Raw genomic sequence first — 13,266 nt, 5'->3', positions numbered from 1 at the left:
TGAATTATTTTATATTGTTTAACAATAGACATACCAATTAAAATATATTTAAAATATAATATATAACATTTATATGTAAAGCATGTAGTATTTATTTGAAAAATATGATTAATATAATAGTTTTTAGATGATTAATATAATAGTTTTTAGTTCGTACATAAAATGATATTACATCCGTTCTTTTATATAAAGGATGACTAAATCCTAGAACCTAAGGTTTTTGCTTCAGGAGCTCCATAATTGCTTTCAGATTAGGACCCAAGTCATCCTGTCTGGTAATCACAAACTTCATTTGATCATCCATCTCCCTTTGCTTATAGGACATGACTTACTGAGTAGTAACAACAAAAGCCAAATTTTCTTCTAAATTCTCTTGCTTCTAAATGGGAGAAGCAACAGATTCTGAGGAGAGGTACTTTACACCTTGTAGAACTGATACCACAGAAGTTGTGTGAGAAACCCATTTTGCAGCATAAGCCAATGGGTCAGAAGCTGTAATTCGTTGAGCAACAAAATTATGCATTCTATCAAAAATAACAGTTATGTGTTCTTCTAATTGGGCTTGAGTATGGGGTTAGGCGATGGAATGTTTGTTTGTGGGAGGTGTGGGGGAATGGATATATGTACTTTTCCAGATTCTGACATATCATATGTTCTTTTAGGAGAAGAGTGATGGTCAGATGGTTGATTTTCTTAGACAGTTTAGTTTAATGTAGTTTATGGTGGAGGTTGGTCCAAAGACACTTATTCAACTTCAATATGATATTTAGATGAAATTTGAACTTGAGATTAATTTTGAAATAAACTTAGTTCAGGTTCATGTTTAGGTTGGGTTTTAGATTCAGGTTCAGGTTCAAGTTGAGGTTGGGTAAAATGCTCAACTTCAATTTGAACAAATAAGTTATTCGAATTAGGAGTTGTTTCAGCAGAACATGTTTGGTCATTTTGTGGTTTTTATGGGGTGAAGATTTTAAGAGGGATATCTTAGATAGGTTTCACAAATATAGGTTTGAGACCAAGAGCAGCAATAAGGTCAAAATCTGAGTCTGATCTAGAACTAGATGAAGCTTTCCCATTAGAGAAATCTACAGGGGTTTCAAATATGGTGTTTAAAGGTGGATTTTGTTCAAAATAAGAAATGTATCCTAGTTGTCTATGATCACTAGTGGTTTCAATAATGGCTGTCGCATCCGCGAAAAAACAACCGGCGGGACTCAAATAAAAACACAACACAGAGCCGCCACTGCGCGTTATTTATCCCAAGATAGGGAAAGGAAACGCTCAGAGAAACCTGGAAAGGAAATGGTCTTGCGACCAAAGAGAAAGGGTAAGGGAGTCGGTTACGCAAGGGGAAGGTATTAGCACCCCTCACGTCCGTCGTACTCGACGGGATCCACGTTCTAAAATAAAGAATAGGTTGCTAAAACATCACACACACACGGGGAACGCAGGTGGGGTTAAGAGAAGGGAGCTCGATAGGACATCGCATCCTATGCCTACATATCTCGTCTGGAACGAGAATCAGAGCCACTGTAGTTCGGCTTACGCACGCCAAACAACACAAAACGCACAAACAGATGGCAAACCTGGAGCCCGACGACCACTCGATGGAATTACGTCAGCATCCGAACCAAAACGCGCACAAAACGGCAAACGTGGAGCCCGACCGCCAATCACTGGACTTACGTCAACATCCGAGCCAAACACACAATCAGATAACAAGCAAACACACACAAAAAAGAAAAAAATTGCCCGGAGTGGTCTCGCACGACCACCTGCCTACATACCTCGTCTGGAACAAGGATCAGGGCGATGTAGTTCCCCCTCAAGGGAAAGAAAATCTAGCCAGAAACCAGGGGAAGACGCACTACCAGGGAGCTGGACTCGAGCCTAGTGTTGTCATGCATCGTTACCCTACGTTCAGGTTTCTACCTACTTGCGCAACTGCAAGCTAATCCTATCCAGGAAAGAAGCAAGCATACAAGCATACAGATCAAAACAAGCATTTCAAGCAAATATTCACATAGCACACACTATAACCAATCAAGTGAGGCTCAAACAATGGGTTTGACTGCCGAAGCAAGTCATCTGTACATGTGTAGTATTCGCTCTTAACCTTGCCATTACGAGGCTAAGATGAAGCAGATGAAAAGGTGAAGTGAGGATGAGACCTCACAGCTCTTATCCCTGACCAGGGAGAGCTTCAGACACAGGAGCATGGGTCCAGAATGGAGGGACCCTTCTACGCTCAAAGACTCTGACTCGATTGTGCAACAGCACGAGATCTTGGGTTTGTGTCCCAATGCATCAACACACAGCCGTGTGAGCAGAGGGACGACTCACAGAATAGTGGGGGATAGATTGCATATCCCTTGGCTTCCACCAATTGCCTCATAGAGGACTTCACCTGCTTAGGCACAATATTAAACAATCACAAACATCGCCTCTTAAGGAGGACTTCAGACAGTTTGCCCGGCCAAATAACGGGCCGGGTCTCCAGACTACATGAAGAATAGAAGTCCTACCTCAAGTGGTTTTAAAAACCAAGCAGCAGCAAGCAAGTTCTTACAAGAACTATAAGCGACTAAATGTACCTGAAAACAATCAAGTATCATCAGTACTCAGACAGACAACAATAAACAACAAATGTTAATCAGTCAGACTATACAGATTAATGCACACAAAGGCAAGCTAAAAGCTCAAGCTCAAGCTTCACAACCTACAAAACAATTTCATGTTAGTTCTCAACATCAAACAACATCAACTTAATTGACTTGGTTCAATCTCCTTAAGCATTGTGCTTTTCATCCTGAAAAATCAAGCAAATGTGAGAAACTGGACCACTAGGCCAAGCCTAGGGTCCAAAAGGGAGAAAAAAATTCTAAACAGCAAGAAATTCTCAACCAAAATCAAATTAACACAAATAGAAAGCCAAGGCAATTGATCCCACACTCATATCATTCACCATATTCATTTCATGACCAAAACATGTCAACTTATGTCAAACACAACACCAAAAACACAAACAGAATGACTTTAACCAAATCCATATCAAAACAATTCCAAAAATCCTCAAATAATTTACACCTAAACAGGACATATTCAAGGTATAGCATGTCAATTTTTAGCTCAATTGGACAAAAGGAACTATGTCAATGAAAATCAAGAAAAACAGACACAAATATATGAGCCAAATCATAACATCAACACATGCATTCACTTCAAAAAATCACAAGTCAATGAAAACAATTAAGAAATGAATGGGACCAAAACAGGGATGTCCTACAATGTGTCTACAACCATCATACCAAATTTCATGTTCATCTAAAACCATATGAGCATTTCACATTAAATTTACAAACATGTGTCACATGAACTTGCATAATTGACCAATAGAGATGAAAAATATCAATCAAATTGAAAATGACACATAAAAATCCAGACAAATTCACACAGCATCTCAACATATCAATGATTATACATGCAAAATTTCAATCCATTCTAACATCTCTAGGTCATGAAAATAAATCCAGAAAGTTGACCTAGCTAGGTGTGACACAAATTGTCACACCTAGATTCAAAAATTCATAACTCAATCACCAGGTATCCAAAATTCACAAAATTTACATGTAAATCACCATTAACATGTCTACAGTCACCACAAAAAATTTCAGACATTTCTTTTTAAGTATGGGAATTTCACAATAGAAATGGCATAATGTGTCAAGAATGCATACAAGTCAAACAACCCTAGGTCAAACCAATTTTTCACCAAGCACAATTTGCAAAATCATACTCATAAAAAACTAGAGACAAAATGGAAGCTGTAGAAAAAAATCCTCATATTTTTCTGATTAGTAAAATATTTTTTATGAATTTTTTAAGTTAAGAATGAATTGTTAAATATTTATTAAATGTGTTATTTAAATTAATTGGAGACAATGGCAGAATTGTAAATTCCCTAGGCCGGTTCCCCTTCATTTATGCGGTGGCGACACGCTATTGGTGTATAAGGGAGGGAAACAACTTTTGAAAAGATGCGCTGAAGCAAGTGGATTGAACGAGCCTTTTTTTCCAGGAATCGCTTTCTTCTTCGCGCGGCAGCATGTTCTTCAACGGTAGCATCGGTCTCGAGCAATTCTCCACGAAAATGGACAAGCAACATACCGTTCTCTTCGTCTCTTAACGCTCATCACTAATACGCTAACGATTTTTTATTAATTTCCACTGTACATCACGAATCGAGCTTGGAAAGGAATGAACACAAAACTACAAATCAAGATTTCTCTTAACTCACTCAATCATTTCATAAACCGCAAGTTTCACGCTAACCTACGATGAACGATCTACACAATGCATATAACAATTTACAAAACCGTGAGATTCGAATTCGCACCTTTGTTTGATGACAGTTGCGATTCGTGATGAATTCGGATGTGATTCTTCAAAACAGTCCAAGCTTGATGATAGGGAAGATGAATGGAGGTGTTAGCCTAGCTCGAATTTGCTCCAATTATGAGAAATTGGAATTTGCCATTGATGCACACCTTTGCAACAGTTGCGATTCGTAAGGATTTGGAGGTTGATCTCCCAAAACAGTCCAAGAAGAAGTTGAATGAAGATTGGATCAACAAGAATTTTCGAGTTTGATGAAGAATTGGAAGAGATTTTGTGATTTTGGTGTTTTGTGTTCTTGAAGAATTTTCAGAAATTGGAGGGAATTTTGGATTGTGATTTGTGAAATTGTGATTCTGTTACAAGTTAGTTATGATTAGGCTTATATATCTCTCATTAATCCATGCCCTAATCACTCTAATTAACCAAAATGCCAAGTGATTAGCATAAGTGTCATTTTCAAGCCAAGGGCAAAAATGAACTTTCACATGCCAGCTCATGCCAGCTCATTGCCAACTCATACAAACCCTAAACACCTGTCATGAACTGTTGCCACTTGTTTCATGTTGATTGGACAAGTATTTCTCATTTTCCACATGTGATGGCACTTTATTCATTTATTCAAGTTCATTTCAAATGCCAATTTTCAAACCATGAAGCCTTAGCATATTATGAATATTCCAACAAGTTTCAAATGCCATTTATGAAGTGTTGCAAAAATCCCCACTCAAAAATTTCAATTATTTCACAAGTTGGACAATTTTGCCCCTGGTCCATTTAACTGTCCAGTTGAAATTTGACCTTTTGCATTGACCATTTTTGAAGAAATCCAATTATGCACCATGAAAGTATATGTCAAATGGAGTTTGTGCATATAAAGAACATCCAATTTGGACAATCCATGTGGAAGTTATGCCCTCCTGATTATGGGTCATTTCTGAAATTCACTGGACCATAACTTGACAACCATACATGGGATTTTCAAGTTCTTGGACTTTTTGGAGAGGTGAGAACAAGATCAACAACTTTCATGTTGAACAATTTTTCATTTGAAGCTTCCTTGGACACGTGGTCTTGAGGTCAAAAACTTTCCATTTTTGGAAACTTCTATTACAAGTCACTTTCTATTTTTGGCAGTTTTTGTTCTGACTTGATTTTCTCCATTCTTAAGCTTTGCAATGTCAAATAACACTTGTTCCAACATGAATGAAGTGTATCCAACTCATTTTCACCTCCAAATCCATCAGATCATGTACAGTTGACCACAGTTGACTTTTCAACTGATAGATGAATTTGGCAATGCATAGATCAATCTGAGCTCCAATCCTCTGATGAAATGGCTCAAGGGTGAAACCCTAGCCTCAATAAGCTCAATAAAACCATGGGATGATCCTCATATACCTCATAGACCCTATCTCCTGATCATGCCCTGTTTGGCCCAATGCAACTGATTAGGGTTGACCAGTGGTCAAAACCCTAATCTCAAGGAATCAGCTTCAACACTTGATGATGACAAACCATGATGATGATGATGAATCATTGTAATCAAGATGAAGACCAATATCCTTTGAGAATCATGAAACCCTAATTTGAACTTGCACATCCTCAGATGATTAATGACCAGTCCAATAAACCCTAGCTTGCACTTTGACTTCCTCATCTTCTGATCAAGACTTAGGAGGATGGCTTGCACAATGTAACCACATGATATGCAATATGCAATGTCTAATGACCTAAAATGATATTCAAATATGTTATGCTAGTCCCAAGAGAGGAGGGCAAATTTTGAGGTGTTACAGCTGCCCCTATTCAATCCACTGTGAACCTGTCGATATGAATAGCCTCGGCTTTCAGATGATCAGGATGAAGAGTGATTGAATATCAAGAACAGACGAACAATTTGCACTCTGATGGGATAATAATTAACAACACCTGTCAGAATCGGCGAAGAAGCAATCTCAAAGAAAAATCCGTCGGGAACGGAGAAAGTCGACCCGGATACCAAAATAACGTCGACCTGGATACCAAAATAAATGGTAACACAGGGATAACCATGGCTCGAACACCACTCATCCACTCGGGATTATCATCTCTCTTCTTTTTATGCTTTTCTTGAACCCCGGAAATTTTCTCTATTTTTTATTTTCTTTGACCCCGAACACCACTTTGGTCTGAACACCTCTTCGGTCTGGATACCACTTCGGTCTGGATACCACTTCGGTCTGGATACCACTTCGGTCTGGATACCGGGAAAGTGGCCGGATTGCCGCAAGCTGCATCGATCTAATCATCGTGAGCTTCTTCGATTTGGAAATCGGAACTGGCCGGAGTGCCACAAGTTCTTCGTCCTGACTGTTGAGAACCTCTTCGATCTGGAAATCGGAAACTGGCCGGATTGCCACAAGTTCTTCGTCCTGACTGTTGAGAACCTCTTCGATCTGGAAATCGGAAACTGGCCGGATTGCCGCAAGTTCTTCGTCCTGACTGTTGAGAACCTCTTCGATCTGGAAATCGGAAACTGGCCGGATTGCCGCAAGTTCTTCGTCCTGATGGTTGAGAACCTCTTCGATCTGGAAATCGGAAACTGGCCGGATTGCCGTAAGTTCTTCGTCCTGACTGTTGAGAACCTCTTCGATCTGGAAATCGGAAACTGGCCGGAATGCCACAAGTTCTTCGTCCTGATGGTTGAGAACCTCTTCGATCTGGAAATCGGAAACTGGCCGGAATGCCACAAGTTCTTCGTCCTGATGGTTGAGAACCTCTTCGATCTGGAAATCGGAAACTGGCCGGAGTGCCACAACGACCCATGCTGAGGATGACAAGCCCTGAGCCGACTGCTCTCTATTCAACCCTGGCAGACAAACACTTCGCGTTTAGCTGGGGATTATCTTCTTTCTTGTTTTTCTTTTTGGACCCCGAAACTCTCTTGATTAACATTCCCATCTCTGCTCGACAGAAACTTACCCTCCAGTATCGTACTACTGGGGAATATCCTTGATTAAAACCATGATGCTAGACTCCTCGGAGTAACACCTTCACTGTCTGATAAAACCAATCCTCAAGCGGTAACCACGGCTTGAATCACGCTGATCGCGTAACGTCCTCTGATTTTATTTCCATCTCTGTCCGACGGAAACATTTCCTCCAATATCGCACTACTGGGGAACATTGCTGATCTGACGTCATGATGCTAAACTCCACAGAGTAACATCTTCGCTTTCTGGCACAACCACCTCTCAAACGGTAACCACGGCTTGAGACTAGCTCTATGCTTGCAACAATGATGCATGATCTTTTTCTGCGTAATGCTCCATAATTATGGAAATGCTACGCGATTTATTTTTCTATGCAATATGCTATGCTTACTCTACATGATGAATGCATAAAAAGCATCCCCCTCAAGGGACTCTTCTGAGGAGCACGAGACACTCTGCTGAGGAACTCATCAATACTCCGATTCCACCCTGCTGGGGAATAGTACTGCTGCTGGGAATAAGGCAACCCTTGCTGGGGAAAAACCTCCTTTGCACCCAATCCGCTCGAGGAAATGCTGGGGATAGGAACCACCAACACTCTGTGGGGATACAGTCTTTTGACTTGCTGGGGATATCAATCCCGACTCTGCTTTGGGAACCCTCACAGATACCTGACGACTTCACTGGGAAATGCTCACAGATACTCCGCTGGGGAAACAGCCACCTTCAGGTCTGGCAACTGGGGAAGCATCAATCTGTCACCTGCTGGGGATAACCTGACCCTGCTAGGGAAGCGAATGCCACTCCGCTGAGAACAACCCATGCAATCCACACGTAGGATACACTCAGCTGGGGATGCAAAAATCCGTCTGCTACGGAAACTCGTCCAATCCACTGGTAGGATGAACACTGCTGGAGATATATTTCATTGAAACCCGCTCCACTCGGGGAATAGCAACCTTCAGGCCTGGCTGCCGAGGAAACACCATTTTACCTGCCGAGGATAACCATCCTGACTCGGCTGGGGGAAATCACAGACTTTGGATCCGCTGGGAGTTGGTCCTCTACTCCTGCTTGGGGACCTCGCTGGGAAATGAGAAAAGTAGGTACAGAACACCCGTCGACTCGTCGAACCATGGTATCCACCTCCCAATCTCTTATCAGCTTTCCACTTTTGAGAACTCCCAGACTCGTCTGGACCTTTTCTGCTCCACCATCTTGTATTCCAAATCGCTCCGCGCTCGACGGAACGTACTCCCAGGAATTATATAGAAATTTCAATTTTTCGACTTTGAAGAGTCTTCTTGATTAATTTCAAGGGTTGTCGGACGTCTCAACGTCTTCCCATCGCTTCTCTTACCCATTCATCCGTCATTGATCGGACCCTGCGGGGAATTTCAACAGACTTTCAAATCTTCCGACTTTGAAGAGTCTTCTTGATTAACATCAAGGATCATCGTACGTCTCAACGTCTTCGTCATCCTTTCATATTCTCTTGTCCCTGATTGGACTCCCTGGGGATTTGCTTTGTCAACAGCTTTCACACCACAACCTGCAAGTGAGTGAAAATATCTAACAGTACCTGCAAAACAGATCGTTAGATAAAACCGTGCCCCAGGCGTGTCAAGATTTCAACACTTGGGTCACTCAACCTTCCGAATGAGATTTCAAGCTTTCAATCTTATAAACATGCATTGGAAGGGACCTGTATGCCTTAAAATGCAAGATTCTTTATCAAAATAATCGGATGTTTTTGCAATCAAAGCGGTAATGAAAAACAAAAACAAAATTATTTGACTGAATATGCATTTTATTGATTGGAAAAGTGTGGCTCAAATTGAGCAATACAAAGGAAGCAATTCCTGAAAAGAGGTAATCGCGCACAAAAGGAAAAATCTATCCTAATGGCAATGTGAAACCCGTGATCTCATCGAGTTCCAACTCGGTTACACCCCATATGTCCTCAGACTCTCCATGCTTTCTGCCTTCTGAACAAGACGTTTCTAATTGATCCCTACCGGGTATTATCCATGATGCTTTAACCAAAGCACAAACGATCATGCGGGGCGCAGTTGTTCGTTTCAATCCCTCTTTTGCCCGGACCGCCCTTTCGGGTTTTCAGTCCACCGGGATACCCATTTTTGCCCAAGTCGCCTTTTCAGGTTTTCGACTTGCCGGGTGTACAATTTTTCTTTTATCCCTAATTTTTACCCGAACCTTTTCTGTTTTTGGTTCGCCGGGATGCCCATTTTTGCCTGGACTATTTTCTTCTTTTCGTCCAGCGGATCTCTTATACGAAGTATTTTTTAACTGCGTCCGCATTCCCAGGGGATGGAAAATCTTCACCATCCATGGTCGTTAACAACAAGGCTCCACCAGAGAAAACCTTCTTGACCACGAATGCACCTTCATAATTCGGTGTCCATTTGCCCCTACGATCGTTTTGAGGAGGAAGGATCCTTTTCAGCACCATATCACCTACGTGATATACCCGAGGTCGCACTTTCTTGTCAAAAGCACACTTCATCCGCTGTTGGTATAACTGCCCATGACAAATGGCGGCTATCCTCTTTTCTTCGATCAGGCTCATCTCTTCATACCGGGTCCTTACCCATTCAGCCTCTTGCAACTTCACGTCCATCAGGACTCTCAAGGAGGAAATCTGAACCTCAACTGGTAGCACGGCTTCATTCCATACACCAACGAGAAAGGCGTTGCCCCAGTAATCTCACGCACCGAAGATCGATACCCAAGATACCAGTTTCCTACTCAATCACACCGTCGGTGCATTCAAACGTTATCCGGGCAACAAAAGCTCCTTCACCTTAACCTCCCCATCAGACATCAGAATCCGTTCGGATTTGGGGCCAGGCCCCTCCTCCGGGATCAGTTACTCTCAATCTTTCGATCAGAGCACCTCGAGATGTCCTCATCAGGGAACTCAAACCTCCTCGGTTGATGATCCTCAATGGGTTGCGGAACGATGTAATCAGACAATACACCCCTCGATTGCTCTTTGAGAGCACCACAAATCAGTCAACATTATTTTGCTCTTCTCGCAACCCGTCCGGTCAATGCTGGCTTCCCAAACACATACTTGATCGGATCCATCTCGAAATCCACAAAGTGGTATGAACCAGCATATACTGTCTCGGTCGGCGAGCAGCCTATGCCAAAGTACATCAAGTTCCCCGAGCAGTGAATGTATTGTTTCACAGTCGGTAAACTTTTTGCTAAGGTAAATTGCATGCTCTTTTCGACAAGACTAGTCATGCTGACCCAATACACCTCGCAGACCCCTCGAAGGCCGTCAAGTACAGATTAACAGTCTCTTTCCATAGGGAGGCATCAGAATCAGAGGTTCCTGCAACTTATTCTTTTATTTTCAATGCCCCTTGGCAATCATTATTTCACCTGACCGTTTGATCTTTTTTCATCTTGAATATAGGTTCGCACGTGGCTGTTAGATGAGATGTGAACCATGACAGGTAGTTCAATCTATCTAGGAAACCACGAACCTCTCATTCCATTCTCGGTTCAGGCGTTTCTCTTATTGTTCTTTTTTTTTTTTTTTTTTTTTTTTTTTTTTAGCAGGAGCAACCTCGATTCCTCTCTGACACTTATAATGAACCCCAACGATTTACCGGACCGCACTCTGACAGTGCACTCATTCGAATTCAACCTCAGTTTGAATTATCTCAACCAGATGCCCCTCTTCTGTTTGGGACTTTGCTATCATGTCATAGCATAGCATTCAACTTCATGATGAATCGTATCATGAAACAAAGTCACCATGGCTTTCTGACAAGTAGCACCAGCGTTCTGCTCCTCTAGAGGACAGTCTCCTTTCTATGGTAGCTTGTGCGCAACGACACCGGTATCCGTCCCTGGCATATCCTGACATGACCAGGCGAAGGTATCCACATGCTCTTTCAACAGGGCTACCATTCTGCTCTCGATTCGCCTCTGAAGCGGCTCTAATTTTCACTTCCTTTCTGACCTCGGCGGTGTTTGGAATAACAATCTCAATCCGCTCCTCATGCGGCTGAATCACCTTCTCCTCTTGTTTCAACAACCTGGCTAATTCCAGCAGATCACAGTCTTCTTCGCCTTCTTCTTCAGCCTGATTGCTCGGATTGTCGAAGTCATATGAGGTGTAACCCAATTGTTATCAACGAGATCCGGAGAATTATTTTTGAAGTTGGGACGAGACAAATAAAAAAAATGAAAAATGAAAACATTGCCATTTTTATTTGTTTTTAAACTGCAAAAATAAATGAAAAACAGGGAACACCGCTTTTTGACTGAAAAACATCCATTTATTAATGATGCAGAAATGCAAATTTAAACATGAGGTGGCCCTTACAATGGACCATTACGTGTCGGGCAACACGTACGGCTTTCATGCAAATAAAATTGAGAAACAAGAAACATTACCCTTCCGGAAGAGTGACAGTGCTGCTCCTTTTTAGACCTTCCAGTTCCCTGGTACGCACGATTTTATCCACGATTCCAGTTCGCGGTCACTATCAATCTCTTCACCCACTGTATAGGCGTGATCTGAATCTAGCATTCCAGCACTGACAAAGGTGAACGACGGGCGACGTCCTCTGTTCTGCTCAGACGAGTCTTGACCTGGATGATAACCAATCCCAAACATATCCGCCTTTACCACAATGCCTATGATCTGTCCCCAGCCTGGGATCCCTCCATTTCTCACCACTTCCAATGCCTGCTTGTAAGAAGAAATGGACGGCTTTTTCTCTTTCTCAACACCAACGGCATTTTCCACCTTGACGGTTTCAGCGGCCAGACTGGGTGCGTTACGTCTTACATCATCCATTTCTACTTTCATCATTCTCTGGACCGATTCCCCAATTACTACACACCCCTTTGTAGCGATGGCCGCACAATAATCATCAACACGAGGGAAAGCTCCATTTTTCGTCGGGCGTTTTGGGACCACAGACATGGGCATTCTTAACTGATCCTTCTCAGTCACCTCTATCCCTTTCTTGTCCTTCGACATCAGTTTCACTTTTACAGGACCAGGCCTTGTCACGGGGTTAGCACTATCATCTGTCGTCGGTGCCAAAGTGATTACCTTAGAATCCACCAAGTCCTGGACCACATGCTTAAAAGCTTTGCAATCCTCAACATGATGTCCGGGTGCCCCAGCATGAAAATCACACCTGACATTCTCATCATAACTGGCAACCCTCTGATCCGGTTTCCCTGGAACTAATATCCTTGGCTGCACCAACCCAAGATCCTTCAACTTTTTAAACAGAGAGGCGTAAGTCACGGGCGGCTTATTGAAATGACGATCTGTCATCCTCTTTCTCAATTGGCCCACAGCTCTTTGTGTCCTCTGTTGAGGTGACTGTTGCCGCTGGGGTGCAGATGAGTTACCAACAGGAATGGTTACGGTGGCAGCATAAGGGTGGTAACGATCCTTACCGCATTCTCTTTTAGTCTGCGCACCACCCGATTCAACCTTTTTCTTGGGCTGACCACTGTCAAGGGATTTCTTCACCACAGAGCCAGAGGGATTTGTTACTTCGGATGACGGAGCCTTTCCCTGGACTTTATCCATTGTCAACCAGCCCTCAATCCTTTCTAATCTCTCGGCCATGGCTTTCTGCCCCAAGGAAAGCCCCTGCACAATACTGAACAAATCCCTCACCATCTCTTTCAGTTCGAGGATGTCGGTTGAGAGGATCCATCAGTTTGGATTCGTTGCCCCTAGCAGGATATCTGAGCAAACAAGCTATGCGCACCGGTTGACACCTACAAAACAGCAAATGGGTTAATATGCATGAATGCAACGTCTATCCATATGAGGAAGATTCTGTCTTTTGATTCTGGTTTCATCGAGACAGATAATATTTTGACA

This window comes from Lathyrus oleraceus, chromosome 3, assembly GCF_024323335.1.
Source record: "Lathyrus oleraceus cultivar Zhongwan6 chromosome 3, CAAS_Psat_ZW6_1.0, whole genome shotgun sequence".
Taxonomy (NCBI): domain Eukaryota; kingdom Viridiplantae; phylum Streptophyta; class Magnoliopsida; order Fabales; family Fabaceae; genus Lathyrus; species Lathyrus oleraceus.
This window is presented reverse-complemented; position numbering follows the sequence as displayed.